The sequence below is a fragment of the Schistocerca serialis genome, chromosome 1, assembly GCF_023864345.2.
Source record: "Schistocerca serialis cubense isolate TAMUIC-IGC-003099 chromosome 1, iqSchSeri2.2, whole genome shotgun sequence".
Taxonomy (NCBI): Eukaryota; Metazoa; Arthropoda; class Insecta; order Orthoptera; family Acrididae; genus Schistocerca; species Schistocerca serialis.
Genome location: NC_064638.1, coordinates 765,211,105 through 765,234,600, shown reverse-complemented (window position 1 = coordinate 765,234,600; position 23,496 = coordinate 765,211,105).

Below are 23,496 nucleotides of genomic sequence, written 5' to 3'. Positions count from 1 at the left end.
TTTAAGTAGTTCTAAGTTCTAGGGGACTGATGACCTCAGAAGTTAAGTCCCATAGTGCTCAGAGTCATCTGAACCATTTGAAATAATGTCCAGTTTCAGTGGCACATTATAACAGTTTAACTGACACTGCTTACAACAAATAATACACCACAATACACTAACCTAGCCTCTCGTAAAAACGTTCGATATGTGCACCTTAACTTTATGGCACACTTACTACCTGAAATACAATTCATACTACACGGTGGTTCACAAGTGCGGAGTAATGAAACCAATAACCTTTTCAGTTGTGTCTCAAATCATTAGGTGGTGGCAGAATGTATACAGGAGCTTTTATAAAGGTCAAAAGGAAAAAAAAATGCATGGCATGAGGTCAGGTGGACGTGGAGGGCACCGAAAAAGAGCGCTGTCGCATTGGACATAGTGATCAACAGACTGTCTAGAAAACTGTTATGGTAACTTCAGCGAGAAAAAAGAAATGTTCCGTACATTTGAAGTAGGAACCCAGCGCGAAAAACGCTTGATTTTTGCGGAATATCTGATGTTTACCGTTTCATGAGAATGTTCTGTTCCCCAAATACTAGCTTTGTGGCTTCCCATTTAGATGTACAGTTGCTTCATCACTGAACACCACATGATTAGGAAAGTCACATTCCTTCACGATGCAACACTTCGATTGCGAAGTTATAACACATAACACAGGCATCTGGGTTTAAAGCGTGTACCATCTGTAACCGGTATGGACACATCTGTAAAGATTTCCTTGGAACCCTCCACCCCATTTCTTTGTCAACTGAAGTTCAGGACTTTCTGAACAGGCCTCTGAGAACTGTAAAGGTAACATGCTGTGACACGGTGAACATCGGCCTCTCACACTTTTGGTCATCCCACGATCTTCCCTTCACACACATCCGGTCGTATCGAACTGGTTATAGTACCGGCGGATGTATTTTGCCACATGAAGGATCGGCTTTAAACTTAAACGAGACGCACGTTGAACTGAAATTACAGATTCACTGTTAGCAAACTGTAGTATATTAAACGCTTTATGCTCAGGAGTCGCAATTTTCCGTATGCTGCGCATGTGACGATGCCAGCAGGAAAACAAAAAAAAGGTACTCTCACGTGCCCTTATCTAAAACTGTTTTATTTATTTTACTGTTGTGACATTGAACCAACCCTCTACAAGGCTTACAGTTGATACTATTAAAATGTATAATTCGCACATATTTTTATGGACGCTCTTTACATAGAATATTTAGATATTTGTTTTGCTGTTGTGAGCGTTTCAGTGACTAGCCTCCCGTAAACCCATGCTAAAGACTAGAAAATTCCAACTCTGTTTCAAACCTGTTGAGGTAAAGTTTCAAGAAAAAACTGAACGGCAGTACAATTGGCCGATATGAACAGAACGTTTGGTCGCTTGTACAATCCGGAGAAAATTAGGATAAATTTTACAAAACTTGCGTGGAACAATTCATGAGAGGTATCAAATACACGACTAATCACAGCAGACACCTAACGGGTCATCAGTTTTACTTATCTCTCACACGACTGTAGTACATTCTTAGACTAACAAAATCTGTGGCAGTACGACTCGCTTCTCGGTGACCTGTTGGGTGTGTGCTCTCATCAGAGGGCAGCCCAAGTCACGGTGCCGCCAGCGAACGAACTAGCGTGGTGGTTAAACCACTCAATTAGCATTCGGCAGGACCACGGCACAAATGCATCCGATCGTCCACATTTACGTCTCCGACGTCACATAAGGAAACGCCCAGATGTTCGCCGTGAAAAGGCAATTGCTGCGCTATAGATGTCTGGTACAAATCTAATCCTCCTTCAGTATTTTAGTTCGGTGCACCCTCTGTCCCCTATGTTCACCTGTAACTGTTGCTGGCCTGGTCCGATGTCACGTGATCGAGAATGGTGGATTTCGTCATCTTCCTGACTGTCCATCGCAGATACGAGCAAGTTCAAAGCAGAACTTCGAAAACTTGGCAGATGTGCGAATTTAAGAAAAGGCATACAAGCGCAGTATCCGGAAGCACATTGGAATACAGAACAGAATCAGGCTGAGACTCAGAACGAGAATGTCTCTCTAAATTTTGAAGCCTTCGTTTAGATCCGCCGGCCTCTGTAGCCGAGCGGTTCTAGGCGCTTCAGTCCGGAACCACGCTGCTGCTACGGTCGCAGGTTCGAATCCTGCCTCGGGCATGGATGTGTGTGATGTTCTTAGGTCAGTTAGGTTTAAGTAGTTCTAAGACTATGGGACTGGTGATCTCAGATGTTAAGTCCCATAGTGCTTAGAGCCATTTGAACCATTTTCTTTTTTGCTGCCTTAGCTGACGTGGCATAATGAGAGAGACACCATCCACTGGAAACAAAAAACAAGGGTCTGCGTAACACGGCGAGGTGGATCTTATGGAACTGTTGCTCAACACGTTCCAACTGTAGCTCATGATTTCCTTTCATACATCTTCATCCTCTTTCGGCTTTAGTGCTCTCCAATCCTTTAAGCTGTTCGCTTGTTTAATCTTTTCCTTCAACTCCTTTTCTCATTTCTGTTTTACTCTGCTTAAATAATTTTCGCCTGTCACAAATCTGCGCGCCCACGGAAATGGCGTCCAGACCACCGCCCCCATGTTACCACACCGTAGGTTCACCATTTCCGTCACAAAAACGTAACTACTAGAATGTCGTAACAAAGTGTAGACTACTGTAATTTTCCCAGTAGGTTTGGTCGGTTAAGGTCGTAACCACGTTACCTGCACGTTAGGTGTGTAGTATACCTGTCGAGAGTTACCTTATTTCTATTTCTCTGTGTATGCGATCGGTGTCTTACTAGGTTCCCCTAGAAACTGGGAGCCACGATCGGTCTAGAAATTGAGTGAGGATATGTAAAGGGCCGCTTAACCTACAGAACATGTTTTTTCTACATGGTTATCTTCCTGTCTGTTACTTAAAAATAAAGAGGTTATAACAAAATTGAAGTTGTCAATGCTATTTTGTTAATGAAATGACATTTTGAACCCATGGCTGTGTACAAGACATAGGTTGACTCTTACATAGAAATAACAGCTGGTTACTGATATCTTCTATGTAAGAGTCAAACTATATGAAGTTGTCAATGTTTAATTCAGGTTTTATCCGAAAATTGTTTATTTTTTATATGGAACACGGGCTGTAGTCGGAAAAATTAAAAAATAAAGATACAGATTTATAATATAACGCTAGAGAACGCAAATCACTCAAAAAAGGTAAAATAAAAAAACCGCAAAACTAAAAATGATAGCAAACATCGCTTCCATACTTCGTCGAGTTTATACCAAAACATGTTCCTGTTATTTATACTTTCGCATTCATCGATACTGGCAAGAAACGCTTCCCTTTGATCATGTTGAAGACAGCTCTTCTGAGTATAAAATAACAACAATAATTATACAGATTTTTTCATATTTGTGCATGCAAACTGTATTTGGATCAAAAGCAATGACATAAAAGCGTAAAAGTTAAGAGATTCACTAGTTTTTATTAGTTATTAAACGCAATTTATATTTTGTAAGGATATAAAGTACACAACGGTATAACACTGAACGACGTGCAGTTCTAAATATGTACAAAACAAACAAGCAAACAAACAAAAAACAAAGAGAAGTCGTCGGCTCCCAGTTTCTCACACACATTCATTTGGGTTTCTTTCCCTAACAATACTAGCAGTACTCTCGTAAACCCACCATTTACTACGTTATTTATGTAGTGTGCGCAAACTAAAGACCCGAAGATTTGGCAGAGCCCAACTAGTAACTACGAACTGAGATCAGGAAGGGTGTCAAAGCAGTCGTTATTCACAAAGTTATTTTCAGATTTCATGACGAACGACTCTAGGTACACTTGCTAGTTGCTTCTAACATTATATGTTCTAATTGCTGATGAGTCTTCCGGGTTTTATGTCGAAGAAATTTTTCGGTTCTTGTCGTTTCGTCCAGAGCTGCGCTATACGTCATCGGAGGTGCTCTTGGCGACGTTGACGAGTCGGACTTCTGAGAGCGATATAAATACTGTGTAAAGTGGGCGTGGTCGAGATTACACGTGATAAGCAGAGAGAAACTATGTCAGAGATAAAACTTAACTATCGATTGTTATCTGTCATGAATAAGAACTTATCTATCGGTTCTACGGAGCCACTGTCCATATATCATTCAGTTTCATGGCTTCCTCTTTTCTGTTAAAACTATCACTAGGCTCACATATTTCAATGGGCGCTCTATATAGCTGAAGATAATAGTCATAGCAGAAAAAATTTTGGCTTTGGAAAACTTTAAATCATTATTTTTCCGACTGAAGAGCATGCTCTGTTACAGATGAATTTCTTGTTTTCCCAAGTCCGCAAAGACTTTCATGTTATTTCAGTCTTGTAATCACGCTTCTCTTGGTAGTTATAATGTAGACATTTCCACAAGTACACGGGATCTTATATACTCCACTTGCTGACAGAGAGCGGCGTTTATCCTTTACAAATCAGAGTGGTTCACATATTTTCTTAGTTTATCTACATACTGGTCTGACGACATGTTTATGTAAAATATTGCCGACCTGATCACCTACAATTTTTGCTAAATGGGAAAGAAACCGAATTTTTTCACTGCTGTTGCAGAACTCAATGTACTTCTTTACCTGAGTAGCCATTCTTCTCAGAAGCCTGCCTCATACATTTAAATTCGGCATCCAGGTGTTCCGGCGTGCAAATACTTTTGGTTCTGTAAAACATTTGATGGACCCTCTATTTTTTTGTTGATGATGACTGAGTTCCTATGCCGGCCGGGGTGGCCGAGCGGTTCTAGGCGCTACAGTCTGGAACCGCGCGTCCACTACGGTCACAGATTCGAATCCTGCCTCAGGCATGGATGTGTGTGTTGTCCTTAGGTTAGTTAGGTTTAAGTAGTTCTAAGTTCTAGGGGACTGATGACCTCAGCAGTTAAGTCCCATAGTGCTCAGAGCCATTTGAACCATTTTTTGAGTTCTTATGTAAATATCTATCCGTATGTGTGATTTTCCGAAAACTTTTTTACAACCTTCCATCAGCCTTCTTGTTTATATTGTAGTATCTAGAGCTTACTATTCGAATTTTCCATATAAAAATTAGCGATCGCTGGACCTAATAGGTTACCTGTTACGACGACATCAGCTTGCTTATGGCTATTCAGGTAAAGAAGTAAATAGGGTTCTGTGACCAAATAACAGTAGGAACAAGGACAGCGATAAAACACAATGATGGAAGAACACGGTTTCTTTCCTTTTGCCAAAAAAGTATCTGATCGGTTCGGCGAGATTTTACAGAAACATGACATCCACCAATACGTAGACCAACTAAGATAATATGCCAAGCCCTCTAATTTGTAAAGGACAAACGCCGCCTTCTGTCAGCAAGTGGAGTACGTAAGATACTGTCTACTTGTGGAAAGGTCTTTGAGATTTATGGAAAACAGAAAAATCAGATGTAGCAGAGCATACTCTTCAGTCAGAAAATGATTAAGTAAAGTTTTCCAAAATCACAGTTTTATGTACTATGATAAAATATTATCTACAGATATACAGAGAAGCCATCGGAATATATAAGCATATTGATAATGTTAACAGAAAAGAGGAAGCCGTGAAACAATGATGTATGGACAGTAGCTCTGCAGAATCGATAGACAAGTTTTTATACCTGATAGGCGCCAATCGATAATTAAGTTTTATCTCTGACGAAGATTATCTCCGATAGTGACGCGTAAACTCGAACACCCCCACTTTACACAGTATGTATGTCGCTCTCCGAAGTCCGACTCGCCATTCGGCAAGACTCAGCGTCGCCAGAAGCGCCTCTGAAGATGTCCAGCGCAGCTCTGTACGAAACATCAGGAACTTGAAAGTTTCATCGACCACGCATCACTCGAGACCGGACTATAAACACTTGCATGTTGCATGTGCAATTGCATATTAGGCTCGTTTTCACCGGTTATTGCATATTTTAACAAAAAACTAGTGACGTAGCATATTTTCGTTCTATGTTTATAATATTTTAAAAATTTAGACGATCGGCCTCTAGCTCGATCTAGTTTTGATGTCTCACAGATAGACCGCGACGTAGAACTGCGTGCAGTCGCTAACCGAGAGGCCACAGCCTAGCGAAATGATTACGGAAGAGGAACAAGAACAGGCAGGCGGAGTCAATGCTACTGCGCCCGCGTCCCCGGTTAATCCCCTCCGCTGGCATACTGTACCCGTTGGCAACAATTACATTAAAATAAGCAGGCTTTTAGTCGCACGTTCATGTTTCAGTTTAGGTTTCCATTTACTTGTACACGTTGAACGTGTTTACAACGTGTAGTGTGTAACGTGTTGTGCGCCATGCTGCCCGAAAAAAGAAACGTCTTTTCGTGGATAGCTGACCATCCTTGTACATTTACATATGACGGAATTGTTTCATATTGTCGAGTTTGCGAGAAAAACGTTACTGCAAAAAAAAGTTTCAAATAGACCAGCATGTCAGGACAAGTCTTCATATCACGGAAATGCAGAAGTAAGGGCCACGACAACATCTGACAACAGCAAGTTGAAGTAGCAGTGATTTGTCCAACGGCAACCAAAAAAGTCGGTTTAACACGGATCTATGTGAAGCATTCATTGCAAGCAACATTTCTCTTTACAAACTTACAAACCCTATCCTCAAAGGCTTCCTGCGCAAATATTGCATAAATCAACGTATACCAGATGAATCAACATTGCGTAAAAATTACATACAGACAATTTATGCAAATGATCTGGAAGAAATACGCAAAGAACTCAAGGACACTATTATCTGAATTTCAACTGACGAAATTACAGACACTTGTGACCGTTACATTGCACATTGCACATTTAATTGTTGGCGCTTTAAAAGAAGAGCCTTCTTCTTCCTATTTAGTGGCCTGCAAAGAACTTGAAAAAGTAAACATACTACGACCGCCAGATTTGTGAATGAGGGTATTAGAAAAGTATTTCCAGAATATCCTGCAGATGAAAGGGTCTTTGTGTTTATTTCAGATGACGCTCCCTATATGATCAAATCAAGATAAGCCATCAGAGTATTTTATCCCAATTTGATTCAAGTGACGTGCTTTGCTCTTGGAGCACATCGCCTTGCTGAAGAAGCGCGTCCCACGCTTGTGGATGTAAATAAACTGATTTCATCCACAAAGAAAGTGTTTCTAAAGGCTCCTGTTCGCATCAAAACCTACGAACAAAAACTATCAAATTTGCCTTTACCTCCCGAACCAGTGGAAACTCGTTGGGGCGCCTGTGTCGAAGCTGTATTGTATTACAATGAACATTTCGAGACCATTAGAGGGGTAGTAAACGACTTCAATGGTGCAGAGCCTTCAGCAGTTTGCCAGTGCAAGGAAGCTTTTAATGATTCTGGTATTAAAAAAGTCATTGCAGCATTTAGCACTCATTTTTCCCCCATATACCTGAAAGTATTAAAGGCTTGAAGCTCAAGGCTTGGCACTGAATGAATCTATTCAGTTAATGAATAAATTTATTATAGTGAAATCCTTATTGCTGGAGGTATTTCCCAGAAAACTTAAAGAAAAGTTTGAAAACATTTTAAACAATAACCCAAGCTTTGAACCCTTGAGCCAAATTGGTAATTTTATCATTGAGACGGGTGAACGTTCACCAGAAACAATAAGTGCCAACGTAGCACCCAAATTCAAATCCTGCCCAATTACCTCAGTTGATGTAGAACGGTCCTTTTCTGCTTAAAAAATGTTTTGAGTGAGCGAAGATACAATCTTACTACCGAACATTTGGAACTGTACTTGGTCATTTATGTTTAAAATAGCAGAAAAATGAAAAATTAGTTGTAAATGATGCATTGGACCAACAGTATTAATGTAATGTTAATGCTGTTAAAAAATACATGATTGTATGTTGTTTTTTAAATAAAATATTACGATGTTTTTGAGTGTGTGTAGTGCATCTGTCTATAACCTATTAACGTGTGTGTTTTATTATTTTATTTAATTTAATCTATATTTTTATTTTTATTTTTATTTGATTTTAGTTTCGTTGCAAAGATACGCATGGCACGCATCGTTCTTATATTTTACCGACACAAGAATGTAGCGTGGGATCCTGTATAATTATTGAAATTATTTAGACGAATCCATGCTCATAAACAGTTAATCATTATAGGCTATATACACATACAAAAAAGTATTTCACCATTTTCCATACGTAAGGACCTGCGGGTGATTTAATACTTGTTAGTGTAGGACAAATCTGTGTCCTATTGCACGTAACATAAACCGTATTAATAAATAGTTAAGTACTTTGAAAATATCAGTTTCCTAAAGTTCATGGATGAAAGAAATAATATCGCCGATCTCTAGCGTCGCCTGTGGAAATAACGGGATAATAATTACGGTAATTTGAAATTGCCGCTTAATGGCGGCCAATTGTCGCCGTCCAGCGATGTTCAGCTTGCTGCGGGCGCGGCGTCTGAAATTCTTTTAGAAATGTGTTAAAAAAAATGTTCAAATGTGTGTGAGATCTTATGGGACTTAACTGCTAAGGCCATCAGTCCCTAAGCTTACACACTACTTAACCTAAATTATCCTAAGGACCAACACACACACCCATGCCCGAGGGAGGACTCGAACCTCCGCCGGAACCAGCTGCACAGTCAATGATTGCTGCGCCCCAGATTGGTCGGCTAATCCCGCGCGGCTTTTAGAAATTATGGAACAAACAAACGGGATACGTGGTGCAGGCTACAGTTAAAATTATCAACAGCAATACTTTAGACATCTATTAGAGCTCAATGCTCAAATAATAAAATATGTACACACCTTATTATATAGATGGCGCACAATGGCGGCCTAGCCGAGCAAGAACAAGCAAGAGAGTGTCTGGTGCTTTTTGTTTCACGCCGGTAACAAAAAGAATAAAGATAATAATAATACTTACGTTTCAGATAATAGTTTTTCTTTGTAATCGCATTATTCCTCGACTTTCAATAGAGTTTCTTTTACATATGAAAAATACAGCCGAGGTGGCCGAGCGGTTCGGGAACCGCGCGATCGCTACGGTCGCAGGTTCGAGTCCTTCCTGGGGCATGGGTGTTTGTGATGTCCTTAGGTTAGTTCGGTTTAAGCAGAGCCACAAATACAATTGCTCAATATCGTGGAAAAATATTTATGAATTTATAGTTTGCCTAATCTGGGCCATGGGGCGTCATACGTGCGATATATCTCGAAGTTGATCGTGTACATATCGATAGTTTCGCTGCAACTCACTCGCGTCGCATCCACTTGTTACCGACAACAATAGCAAAGAAGGGACAATTCTTAAGAAACACGGTATGCGTCCCCACATTGCAAATTTTTAGAAAATAATCCCAGAAAGGCCCCCTTCCTAAACTCTACGAGAAAGTATTCAGAAAATGATATCAGCGTTCTAAACGTACCGATTTTTTGCGTGGCCGGCGCTCTTCCTCGTAACTGATATGTATAGGTTCAAGTTTGAGATGCAATGCACGCAGTAAGTACCATGTTTTTTTTATTATTTGATCTTGCATTATTGGAAACTTTTGATGCATTTTTAAGCATTTTTCATGCATACTTGCATGCATATTTTAATGTATTTACCCTGCTGGCCATTAAAATTGCTACACCAAGAAGAAATGCAGATGATGAACGGGTATTCATTGGACGAATATATTATACTAGAACTGACATGTGATTACATTTTCACGCAATTCGGGTGCATAGATCCTGAGAAATCAGTACCCAGAACAACCACCTCTGGCCGTAATAACGGCCTTGATACGCGTGGGCATTGAGACAAACAGAGCTTGGATGACGTGTACAGGTACATCTGCTCATGCAGCTTCAACACGATACCACAGTTCATCATGAGTAGTGACTGACGTATTGTGACGAGCCAGTTGCGCGGCCACCATTGACCTGACGTTTTCAATTGGTGAGAGACCTGGAGAATGTGCTGGCCAGGGCAGCAGTCGAACATTTTCTGTATCCAGAAAGGCCCGCACAGGACCTGCAACATGCGGTCTTGCATTATCCTGCTGAAATGTAGGGTTTCGCAGGGATCGAATGAAGGGTAGAGCCACGGGTCGTAACACATCTGAAATGTAACGTCCACTGTTCAAAGTGCCATCAATGCAAACGAGAGGTGAGCGAGACGTGCAACCGATGGCACGCCATACCATCATGCCGGGTGACACGCCAGTACGGCGATGACGAATACACGCTTCCAATGTGCGTTCACCGCGATGTCGCCAAACACGGAAGCGATCATTATGATGCTGTAAACAGAACCTGGATTCGTCCGAAAAAATGACGTTTTGCCATTCGTGCACCGAGGTTAGTCGTTGAGTACACCATCACAGGCTATGCTGTCTGTGATGCAGCGTCAAGGGTAACCGCAGCCATGGCCTCCGAGCTGATAGTCTATGCTGCTGCAAACGTCGTCGAACTGTTCGTGCAGATGGATGTTGCCTTGCAAACGTCCCCATCTGTTGACTCAGGGATCGTGACGCGGCTGCACGATCCGTTTCAGCCACACGGATAAGATGCCTGTCATCTCGACTGCTAGTGATACGAGGCCGTTAGGATCCAGCACGACGTTACGTATTACCCTCCTGAACCCACCGATTCCTTATTCTGCTAACAGTAATTGGATCTCGGCCAACGCGCGCAGCAATGTCGCGATACGATAAACCGCAATCGCGATAGGCTACAATCCCACCTTTATCAAAGTCGGAAACGTGGTGGTACGCATTTCTCCTCCTTACTCGAGGCATCACAACAACATTTCACCAGGCAACGCCGGTCAAATGCTGTTTGTGTATGAGAAATCGGTTGGAAACTTTCCTCATGTCAGCACATTGTAGGTCTCGCCACCGGCGCCAATCTCGTGTGAATGCTCTGAAAATCTAATCATTTGCATATCACAGCATCTTCTTCCTGTCGGTTAAATTTCGTGTTTGTAGCACGTCACCTTCGTGGTGTAGCAATTTTAATGGCCAGTAGCGTATGATGCCTATAGCCCGGTCTCTACTCATCTCCGTGGCATCCGATCTGAAAAGCCTTTCTTGTATGATTAGAGTCCTACTTTGTTTTAAAAAAAAATTGATACTCGCATGATACATCAGTGTACCCGTCAGGGCGCAATGCGAATGTGGTTTGTGAATATATTTTTTGCTAGTGGTGGTGGTCTGCTGTTCTTCCCTGCCCCTAACTGGGTACGGTCTTGTCTAGTGACGTGTACACGTTAGTTCCCATTTTGGTAGTTGGTTGTAGCTGGCAACACAGTGTAAGGGAGCAGGAGCACGCGATGTTTCGAAGTGAGAGCTTCAGAACCCCCCTTCTCTGGCAGTATTACTTGCGTCCAGAGGCCCTTGGCCACGCGGCTGTCTGGAGCAGCGGCGGCCAGCCAGAACAGCCCGCTCGTGCTGGCGCTGGCGCTGGTGCTGAGCTGAGCAGATTGATACTCGCATGATACATCAGTGTACCCGTCAGGGCGCAATGCGAATGTGGTTTGTGAATATATTTTTTGCTAGTGGTGGTGGTCTGCTGTTCTTCCCTGCCCCTAACTGGGTACGGTCTTGTCTAGTGACGTGTACACGTTAGTTCCCATTTTGGTAGTTGGTTGTAGCTGGCAACACAGTGTAAGGGAGCAGGAGCACGCGATGTTTCGAAGTGAGAGCTTCAGAACCCCCCTTCTCTGGCAGTATTACTTGCGTCCAGAGGCCCTTGGCCACGCGGTTGTCTGGAGCAGCGGCGGCCAGCCAGAACAGCCCGCTCGTGCTGGCGCTGGCGCTGGCGCTGAGCTGCACACGGGGTAGGGCAGATGCAGGGGGAGGGGGCAGGGGCGGCCTCTCGTAAAGCACGGCCGCCGATACTGGCTCGCCGTAAAGCTCCCGCCCGCCGCTTCCGCCGGCGCCTGCCTTCTGAGCAGATGAGATCTCTCGCGTAGCCACGGCCCGACTTCGGTCCGACTTCCTGCACTTGGGAGGAGGTTCTGAAGCAACACAACAGCGTCTGGGCTACGGCAATAAAACAAGGGAAACTGCAAGGGTGCTTACCGTGGGTTGTACCCTCCGTGTCGTAATTAGTTTTACCGCGTTCGTGAAATTTTTGCTCTTCGGAGAGAATAAATCTTTCGTACTCGGCTCTAAGAGGTAACGGCTGCACGATAATAGTGACACAAAGTATTTTTAGGTCAAAACGTAAAAGACGCTTTTCTCTGTTAGGTCAGTGCAGTTCGCTAATCGGCTTTACAGCGAATGTATTCTACATTTGAAGAATCGTAGCGGAATATATTCCAATCACACATTTTTTTCTTCCATGTCGTGACCATCCCTGTCGTTTGCCTGCTATCCTCTTCGTTTCACCATAACTGCTGCGTCTTGCATCAGCAACTATTTGCCTTACACTAGTGAAAAAAGCCGAAGGATACCTCTTAATATGACATCAGGCCTCTACTTTTGCCAGGCCTGGTGCAGCAACTTGACTTACATGTCCATTTTTCACTCTGCAGCGGAGTGCGCGCTGATATGAAACTTCCTGGCAGATTAAAACTGTGTGCCAGACCGAGACTCGAACTCGGGACCTTTGCCTTTCGCAGGCAAGTGCTCTACCATCTGAGCTACCCAAGCACCAATCACCCACCGTCCTCACAGCTTTACTTCTGCCAGTACCTACCTCGTCTCCTACCTTCTAAACTTTACAGAAGCTCTCCTGCGAACCTTGCAGAAGTAGCACTCCTGAAAGAAAGGTCTCGAGTTCGAGTCTCGGTCCGGCGCACAGTCTTAATCTGCCAGGAAGTTTCATATCAGCCCACACTCTGCTGCAGAGTGAAAATCCCATTTTGGAAACATCCCCCAGGCTGTGGCTAAGCCATGTCTCCGCAATATCCCTCCTTACAGGAGTGCTAGTTCTGCAAGGTTCGCAGGAGAGCTTCTGTAAAGTTTGGAAGGTAGGAGACGAGGTACTGGCAGAAGAAAAGCTGTGAGGACGGGGCGTGAGTCGTGCTTAGGTAGCTCAGTTGGTAGAGAACTTGCCCGCGAAAGGCAAAGGTCCCGAGTTTGAGTCTCGGTCCGCCACTCAGTTTTAATCTCCCAGGAAGTTTGACGTATATGTCGTTGAACTATTCGTCTCCCAACTTCTACGTTATGGAAAATTTGTAGATATTTTCAAATTTTCATCTCACACAATATCTGACTGAAATATGTTCTCTACTATACGCCCGATAACATAAAATTCTCTGGAAACATTTGCAAGTTTTACACTGAAGCGCCAAAGAAACTGGTATTGACAGGCGTATCCAAATACAGAGAGAGATGTGTAAACAGACAGAATACGGCGCTACGGTCGGCAACTTCTATATAAGACTACAATTGTCTGTCGTAGTTGTTGGATCAGTTACTGCTGCTGCAATGGCAGGTTATCAAGATTTAAGTGAGTCCGAACGTGGTGTTACAGTCGGCGAACGAGCAATGGGACACAACATGTTCGAGGTAGCGATGAATTGCGAATTTTCCCGTCTGACCATTTCACGAGTGTGCCGAGAATATTAGGAATCCGGTAAAACATCAAAGCTCCGACATCTCTGCGGCCGGAAAAAGATCCTGCAAGAACGGGACCTAGAACGACTGAAGAGAGTCGTTTAACGTGACAGAAGTGCAACCCTTCTGCAAATTGCTGCAGATTTCAGTGCTGGGCCATCAATAAGTGTCAGCGAGCGAACCATTCAACGAAACATCATTGATATGGGCTTTCGGAGCCGAAGGCCCACTCGTGTACCCTTGATGACTGTATGACAAAGCTTTACGCCTCGCCTAGGTCTGTCAACACCGACAGTGGACTGTTAATGACTGTAAACATATTGCCTGGTCGGACGAGTCTCGTTTCAAATTGAATCGAGAGGCTGGAGCTGTATGGATATGGAGGGAACCTCATGAATCCATGGACCCTGCATGTCAGCAGGGGACTGTTCAAGCTGGTGGAGGCTCTTTAATGATGTGGGGCGCGTGCAGGTGAAGTAATGTGGGACCCCTGATTCGTCTAGATACGACTCTGACAGGTGACACGTATGTAAGCGTCCCGTCTGATCATCTGCTTCCTTTCATGTCCATTGTGCATTCCTATAGACTTGGACAATTCCAGCAGGACAATGCGACACTCCATACGCCCAGAACTGCTACAAAATGGCTCCAGGAACACTCTTCTGAGCTTAAAAATTTCCGCTGGCCACCGAACGCGTCAGACATGAAGATTATTGTGCGTATATGGGATGCCTTGCAACGTGCTGTTCAGAAGAGATCTCCACTTCCTGGTGCTCTTACGGATTTATGGATACCCCTGCAGGACTCATGTGTCAGTTCCCTCCAGCACTACTTCAGATGTTAGTCAAGTTCATGCCACGTCGTGTTGCGGCACTTTTGCGTACTCGCGGGGACGCTTCATCATATTAGGTAGATGTACCAGTGTTTTTGACTCTTCAATGTATATATTCTTCTAAAATCAAACACGGCAGTACGAAGTGTTGTAGCTTTCTGTTTCTTTGGTAGCCAACAGGTCGTTATGAAAGAAAAACTATTTCATAAATTGTACTTCAAAGAAAAAATAGAATAACTTCTCATCCCTATCCCTCATTCTACAGTTAAACCTTCTCTCATACTTAACCTGACTATAACACGACACTCTATCACAGCTACAGTAGGCTGTCTGTCACGACACAAACATTCAATCAAAACTACTAGACTGAAGTCCTAAAGCAACAGGATTACTTGGATTATGTTTGGTTTAAATCAGGTGAAAATTGAAGATGTAGGTTCGAATGACGGGCCTATTTATGAATGTGTTGTAGTGAAGAAGGTGCGTTTTAGAAAATTCTTGTATCTCCTAAATAAGTGTAACGGAGATAACAAGGAACTGCCATCTGTCTGGATCCATTATTACTGTTGGTAATCTTTACTCATAAGTGAGACAAATAAACACAAGCAGACGGAGGAAAGTAAAAGTAGAATCCAGATGGTAGAGAAGGATGTATACGAAGAGGCAAGGTTTGTCGTAGTAGAACAGTATTTTTGCAATAACGAGGCATATTTCGCACCCCAACAAATGCTCTGCTTCAGATAAATCGCCTTAAAGAATTCCATAAAACTTATATTGAAATAGTATAAGCGTCCTTTACATTTCAAGTACATAATTTTTCCATTAAGTTCCATTACAGTCTATACAACAATAATACGTACACTCGACAGCAAAAAAAAGTGGGTTCACCCCTGAATTCAAACGTGTAGGCTGCACCTGAATGTATGCAACCAACATAGCATATCTGTGTTGCACATAGTCGCAACCCTCCACAGTACAGTCGTTGTAAGACACACAATGGGTACCGCTAGAGACTACTAGAGAACACCGGTCTTTATGACAGTCCGTCCAGATGTAAAGTAACACCACGACAGTACATAAGACATCAGACAATCCTTAACGTTTGTAAACTAAACTTAATTACAATAAGTGACATTTCAAATGTTTGGAACAACTAGTTTTGTCACATAAATCGTTCAGTAAACCTTAGGCACAATTAAATATTTGAGACAGTCTATGGATTTATAAAGTTGTATGGCCATTGGAAACAAGTTCTTTACTGTCTAAAAGGTTTACCCAACACATGCTGAACGTCGTTCAACGTTCAACGGCGAGTGGTTTCGCATCAACTTTATGTAATACTAAGCAGTTAAAAGAAAACGTGATTAACGACGGCAACCACTCTACGGAAATCCCAACATTAACAGCGAATCACAAGTAATATAATTGTTCACATTACTCATCAACAGTTGCTTGTACACGAAGTTGTACTTTAAATGACATGACCAACGTCTCCGTTCTGGATCCGGATGCAAACCTAGAATGTAAAGCCATTGTTAACCAAGCAAAGCTTTGTGCCTTATCGAGACTCGATCACTAGGTAGAAAGAGACGTCAAATATTGACGTTTGCACCAGTATCAGTTATCAATTGTCAACTTGAATGTAAATGACGATAATGTTTGTACGAAAGCAGGAACCCTAACATGACAATTACCTTCTTGGTAACTAACCTCGAAAGATGTTGTATAGTGTTGCATTGTCAAGGAATAAAGGATGCACATGTTTAAAATTGAAATGCCATCATGTAATGCTGGGGACAAGAATGTGAACCCAGCACCTAATCGGATAGTTGAATAAGTACGTAAAATCAGAATGTAGATATCACAGTTTGTCACCAGTAGTGGGGTTGGAACCTTAAATGACGACTGAAGTTGTATTGCCTGACCGGAATTCGAACCCGGCGCCTACCGCCGTCGTTGTCTAACCAGGAACAGACGAGAAATGTCCAATGTTGGTCCACCATCAGCGAGATGTGCACACGTTTAACTAGAAATAAGGTGACGAAAACGTCTATGCTGACTGAGAGTCGAGCGCCGCACACATGGTTATGAAGACAAGTTAATAATCAACTTCATATTCAGTAGTAGCTAGGAGTAGCATGTTTAGTTGAAAACCTTAAGGCCTTACTCATTTCTAGTAACGTGTTGCCTAATATCTGCGATATCATGATGTTAATTTACAAGTGGATTGACTGCCGTAAAGAGCAATGTTCTCTAATAGTCGTGTATCATTGAGATGTAAATGAAGTGCCTCAGCAGAAAGTAATTTCCGTCGTGCAGCACGTATTGTTTCAGAGACACTGAGTACATGTTATAAGTGCACAAAACGTGTATTATATACTAAGTATATACTATTTACCTGTTTACTTTTACATTCCGCTTAGTTCAAAAAATGGTTCAAATGGCTCTGAGCACTATGGGACTTAACTGCTGTGGTCATCAGTCCCCTAGAACTTAGAACTACTTAAACCTAACTAACCTAAGAACATCACACAAATCCATGCCCGAGGCAGGATTCGAACCTGCGACAGTAGCGGTCGCGCGGTACCGGACTGTAGCGCCTAGAACCGTTCTCCGCTGAGTTGTCGTCGTTGAATACAGGTTTTCTTAAGGCTACATATAATGCACAGCGCTTCCAAGAAAGTATAGTTTCCTGCGTCATGCTATTGCTAGCTAGGTGAAATATTTTATGGTAGCTATGTTTAAAATGAATGTATTTTTGAAAGTATTGTTCGTCAAATATTTGAATAAATCGTCAACTGTAGGTGTGCCTGCACATGTTATAGCACAATAGCTGTAGCTGCGTTAGTTTGTACTACAGACTCGGGTAGGTTAGCTGTAACTTTTGATCCTTCAAGGGGTGATCGTGGCCATGCGGCCCGGGTCTGTACTAGCCACGGCTTGCGAGCTACGGGCCAGGCAGGCTGGCCGATGCGAGACGCAAGTGAGCGAGCTGGCGGTGGTGTTGGTGGGCCAACAGCCCGGGACGAGCCAGCACGGCTGCGCCGCATGCCTCTGCCCCTGCCGCTCCGTTTGACGTAAATATATTTACCTCCTCTCCTGGAATCAGTATAAGAGCGGCAAGCAGAAATACACATCAGGCTGTCTGCCGTAATGGCTCACTGGGAGAGGTCTATTCGAGGTAGAGTCAAAAAATGGTTCAAATGGCTCTGAGCACTATGGGACTTAACATCTGAGATCATCAGTCCCCTAGAACTTAGAACTGCTTAAACCTAACTAACCTAAGGACATCACACACATCCGTGCCCGAGGCAGGATTCGAACCTGCGACCGTAGCGGTCGCGCGGTTCCAGACTGAAGCGCCTTGAACCGCTCGGCAACTTCGGCCGGCAGAGGTAGAGTCGTCGCTCCCATTGAGGAAGGAGGATGTTCCATCAAAGAAGCTGGCAGACGGTATGGCGTACCACATACCACTGCAACTAGATGGTGGAGGACCTGCCTTGAAGGAGGCACCAGCGACAGGGGTCCTGGCTCAGGCAGGAAGAGAGTGATCTCACAGCAGGAAGACAGGGACCTAGTGTCTAGGAGCAGAGAAAATCCCTTTCTGAACGCGAAGCAGTTGCGGCGGGAGACCAACTTCCCCGGCTCCAGTGACACGATTCGCTGAAGGTTGAGGGACGCTGGACTGCATGCACGACGCTCCGCCGTGAAACAAGAGCTCAGCGAAGACAACGTTTTATACCGGCTAGCATTTGCGGAGCTCCATCTGAGGGCGTCGTGGGACAACGTCATTTTCACTGATCAGAAGGTTTTTCCACCAATAACGACGGTCCACGAATCGTTTACAGGCCGCAAGGGACTCGCCATCGACGCGAATATGTAACCACGACGAGAAGAAGAGGCCGGCTATCTGTTACCTGCTGGGGTTGGAATTCTGCGAGAGGGGCGGGAATTCTTCACAGGATAGAAGGAACTCTGGACAGCGCGCAGTATTCCCAAGTATTGGAAAATGTGATGCTTCCGTCAGTGCGAACGCTGTACGCAGAAGGGGACGTCACATTGCAAGAGGACCATTCTCCCATTCACAAGTCTGCATTTGTTCAGCAGCGGCTCTTCACGAATAGCGTCAACGTCATGGACTGGCCGCCACGGGCGGCTGATTCGAAATCCGCGGAAAACATGTGGGCTGAGGTCGCCAGAACATTAACAGAGAACTGGCCACGAAACCAACCAACTACTGCGGACGCTCTTTGGGACTGCGTCCTGGAAGCCTGGGAGGAAGTTGCTTCTTGAGGCTGTTAAGTCCGACGGCTTATAGAATTCTATGCCAAGACGCGTGACAGAAGTACAAAATAATGAAGGATACTGGATAAAATATTAGAGTTCTTAAAATGTTTTGTTATGTCTTCTTTTTCGCCATTTTTCCCCATTGGGAGCTAGTGGAAGATAGCGTGGCAACAGAAAAGATACAATATGGGTTAGCTTTCCTTTGAGTTGCCCTTTTAATTCAAGTGGGTTTCATTTGAATATACAGTTTGTTAAGTATTCTAATTTGATTTCATTTATACCCTGTCTACATACTTACAAACTAATCAGCGTAGATGGACTCTGTCACAGTAGTTTTTGTTATTTAAAATACGTCTCCCTCTTCCCCTCCATCCATGAATACACCCTCCGTCCTCCACACAATACGCCAACGATTTCAAATTATGTTTACTCGCCGCGCGGGATTAGCCGAGCGGTCTGAGGCGCTGCAGTCATGGACTGTGAGGCTGGTCCCTGCGGAGGTTCGAGACCTCCCTCGGGCATGGGTGAGTATGTTTGTCCTTAGGATAATTTAGGTTAAGTAGTGTGTAAGATTAGGGACTGATGACCTTAGCAGTTAAGTCCCATAAGATATCACACACATTTGAACATTTATGTTTGCTCGTTGTTAATATCTCTTCTACTCTCTCTCACACACTCTCTCTCTCTGACACTATCGCCGCAAGTGCTCTGCTATTACACTCCCCCAAAACTTTGTAAACATCTAGCGGTTGCCAATGACGCTACATTTTTCTCTTTTAATTGCTGCTGTCTTTACACTCTATCATTCCTCTAACCACCTATGAAACCGTATCCTTTGATCTCCTCTTCCATATAACCCATTCTTCGTTCTGAGAACAGTCCTTCCTTATCTCGTCGGTTCTAAGATAAAACGAACTGTGGCACACATCTAAGTAAGCAATACTTTGCAAGCATTTCACGCTTATATTTTGCACTTCTGCACTTCTATCCCGCCTTCTTTCCTATTACGCGCCCCTTGACATCTGCATCTACATCTACAAGAATACTCTGCAATTCAATAATTATGTGCTTCGCAGGGGGTTCTGTGGTCTGGTGGATTAATCTTGTATGGATGTGCAAAACGTGTAGGTTCACATCTCACGTCAGGCGTAGATTTTTAACACACACAAGTAGCTCTCCTTCCCCCTAGTAACGCCAAGTGCAGAACGCCAGTAAGCTCCGTAGTTCAATGTCCGCAGTAAAGATAACATCCCTTCGCTGCCGACTGGGCATTCGTTTGAGCAGTGACAGATGGAGAAACCCCGTAAGGCAGAGACTCTGTCACCAGCAAGCAGTCGTAAACTAGAAAACGTATTTCAGTTAATGACCAATGCCCATGTAAGTTCACAAGGCTCTTACTTTATTTGAAACTGAGACGTTGAAAATTGTGGTGCTGGACTGGGATTAGAATTCGATTTCACTGTGTTCCCGAAGTTTGCAAACTCTTTTAGGCGTCCTCGAAAGGCACCTATCTGGTTTAGAATCCTAATCAGCACAAAATATTCAGTATTTCATTTCAAGCCCTAGCATGTGCACTCTGAACTACTGGTGAAAAATAGTTGCATTTTCAACGTCTCTTCGTGTGTTATCAGCTGTAAAGTGTTCGCTTCAACTCACAGCCACATGATGAGCTTTTTATCACAACATTACGAGATCAAACACTTCCTTACATCGTTTCAAGTTCAAACATTCCATCCTACTGGTGAAAACGGATTTGGGTTTGACGTTGTGTTCGTTGTGATCACCAACGACGACATGTTGTGGATCCAACTTCTAGCCAGAAAAGTATTTTCCATCACATCATTGAAAGTACAAACATGCCATTCCTAGCTGTTATTGGAAAAGAATTTGATAGTTAAAGTTTCTTCATGGCCACGTGTGCGGGGTTTGAATTCCATTCAGCACAGAACTTTTCGTTGCCTGATGTCTAGCTAAACATGTGCCCACCTCGCTACTGCTCAACCAACAATAGTTATTTATCGTCTGTTCCTGACTAGAAAACGACGGTGCCAGATGCTGGGTTCGAATCCCAGTCAGGCAAAAACAGTTCTACCGTCAATTAAGGTTCCAGCATTTCGCTATTGGTGAAAACATTTGATATTTAACTTCTGATTTTACGAACAGTCGTGCTCAAAAGTATCCGAACGACCTGAATTGCATTTCACCTGAATCCCATGCGACCTACATAACGCAGCTGTCTAGCAGGTCTTCTAATCGCTCCTTGGTACAGTCGTTTGACTATTGAAAATGGTTCCAACAAATCACCACTAGAAAACACTGCTCTGTATCGCAATAACTCAAGATGTAAAGTAATACCACGATACTACAAATATCAGGGAACACCTCATCACAGATAAGACTGTCTTTAAGGCTTGTAAGCTCACATTTATTGCAATAACTGACATACCTGAAATGTTAGCACTCTCATTATTACGTCAGATAGGTAATGCACGTAGTAAGTTCGTCGTATTCATGATTTCCTCTTCAAAGTAACATACCATACTTGTTATTTAACACAAAATGTCATTAAAAATTTACGTCATTCACGAGCAGCTAGTTGAGAATATGTATGAACTTCAAATGACACGACGAACCGCCTCGTTCTACATATGTATTCAAACCCAGGTCATGCAGGCACGGCCGCGGTGGCCGTGCGGTTCTAGGCACTTCAGTCCGGAACCGCGTGACTGCTGCGGTCGCAGGTTTGAATCCTGCCTCGGGCATGGATGTGTGTGATGTCCTTAGGTTAGTTAGGTTTAAGTAGTTCTAGGTTCTAGGGGACTGATAACCTCAGATATGGAGTCCCATAGTGCTCAGAGGCATTTGAACCAATCGCGCAGGTTAAGATTTCGTGGCTGACGGAAATGAAGAGTCATTCCTGACTAGGCATAAAGAGAGGGATATACCTCATTTTTGGACAGTATCAGTTAGCAAATATCAACTTTAAATTACATAACGTAACATTTTTAACGGTCGCGAATTCCTACCCAGCATCTATTGTTCCTGTTAACGAACTACGAGAGATATTAAATATTGCCACTTCACAAAAGCTTGAGGTAAAGCTTTGTGTTGGACAGGGGTTCGAACCCAGAACCTAATCGGATTGTTATCGAAGCACAATCAACTTTGACATATCGGATTTTCTCGGCAGTAGCTAGATGTATTAAATGAAATGACGAGACGAAATATTAATTTTTCCTTCCAAGTACTCCAACCCGGCACGAATCGCTGTTATATTTCAGAGAAAAGGAACGTTAAGTACGGGTTTGTTACACCAGCAGCGACATGTGAGCATGTTTGAACTAGCATTAATATGACAAAGTGTTCAGTGCTGACTGAGAATCGAACCCCAAAGATATCGTTGTTGAGTACACACAAAGAGACGACACTTACCGAATTTTTCTCCACCAGCAGCTCAGAATAACATCCTTGAACTTACAGTGATCTCGCAAACAGTTCTGTGTCTCACTGGGAGTCAAAAACGTCAGATATCGTTAGTGCTGGCAACAAATGAAAATGCATTAAAAATAAAAATTATTATCCACCAGCAGATAGGTGTTCTCATGTTAGAGCTTGATAATACATAGTGAAAAGTTTAGTGCTGGGCCAGGTTTCCAATCCATTCATGCGCAATATGTGGAGATGTTGAGGAATCTGCAGTTTTGAACAAACAACAAGTTGTAGTCGAGCTGTATTGTCACGAAGGGATCTAGTTCCGCGTTAAGGGCGGTCTGAGTTGCATTCCCAGTTCAGAACCAATTTTATCGACATACAGAAGCTCAAATAAAATATGGAATAAGTGTCCTGTGACCATACACAGGGTTTGTTTCGTCACTAGAAATAAATAACTAGTATAAGAAAGGTTACTGGTGATAGGGTTTCTACATGTCGCCACTCCTTACTTTATTGTGGTTCCACTTAACGTCTACTTGGTAGAGAAGGAATATCATGTTTAATGTGATTTTCAGACCACAATGCCATTATACCTTCTTCACTTGGCGTAGCCAGAAGATAATAGAATATGCCCCTCCCTATCAAAAAATATCGGCAAAAGTTGGAATCGAACCGAGACCAACATCATATGAAACTATCATCAGTCCAACAGACCACCAAACCCTCTCCTCCACGACTCATTTCTCTATCATTACACCGTTGCGGCACACAAGATGAGAATTCTGACACACAGGCTCCCTGTGGTGGTTTGCAGGATGTTCAGTACATTCATTTTCTTGGTTGACCGAATCGCCATGAACTAGCTGCCTTGGCTACCCAGTGCATACATTCGACTCTATAATATAACGTAACTGCCACCTACACAGAACTGCCAACAGTGTAGGATGCAGAAATTTAAATAGGAAGTGTTCCTTTCCATTTGAGCTACTCTATTGCGCTATCTGTTTGTTGAAACCATCGTGCAGTGCAAAAGAAATGCTGTAACTGTCTGTCTCTCAGAAGTCTAGATCCGGCCATATGCATTATCTCACAGCACTGTGGAATGCCGAAGTTCTGGAGGAACTGTTGTCCACTTCCAGAGGTGTTATGCATACGGTACAGCTAGTAGCGTAACGGTAAGCGTCGCGTCCTGTTGATAAGACGTCGTGTGTTCTAATACATTCGCTACTACATTTTTTTAAATCGCAATTCTGCTGTCTGCTGAAGTTATCAATTTAATGGAACTTTGAACATAATTCTCTTCACTTCTCCTGCCAGCTGTGTCAAACATTTA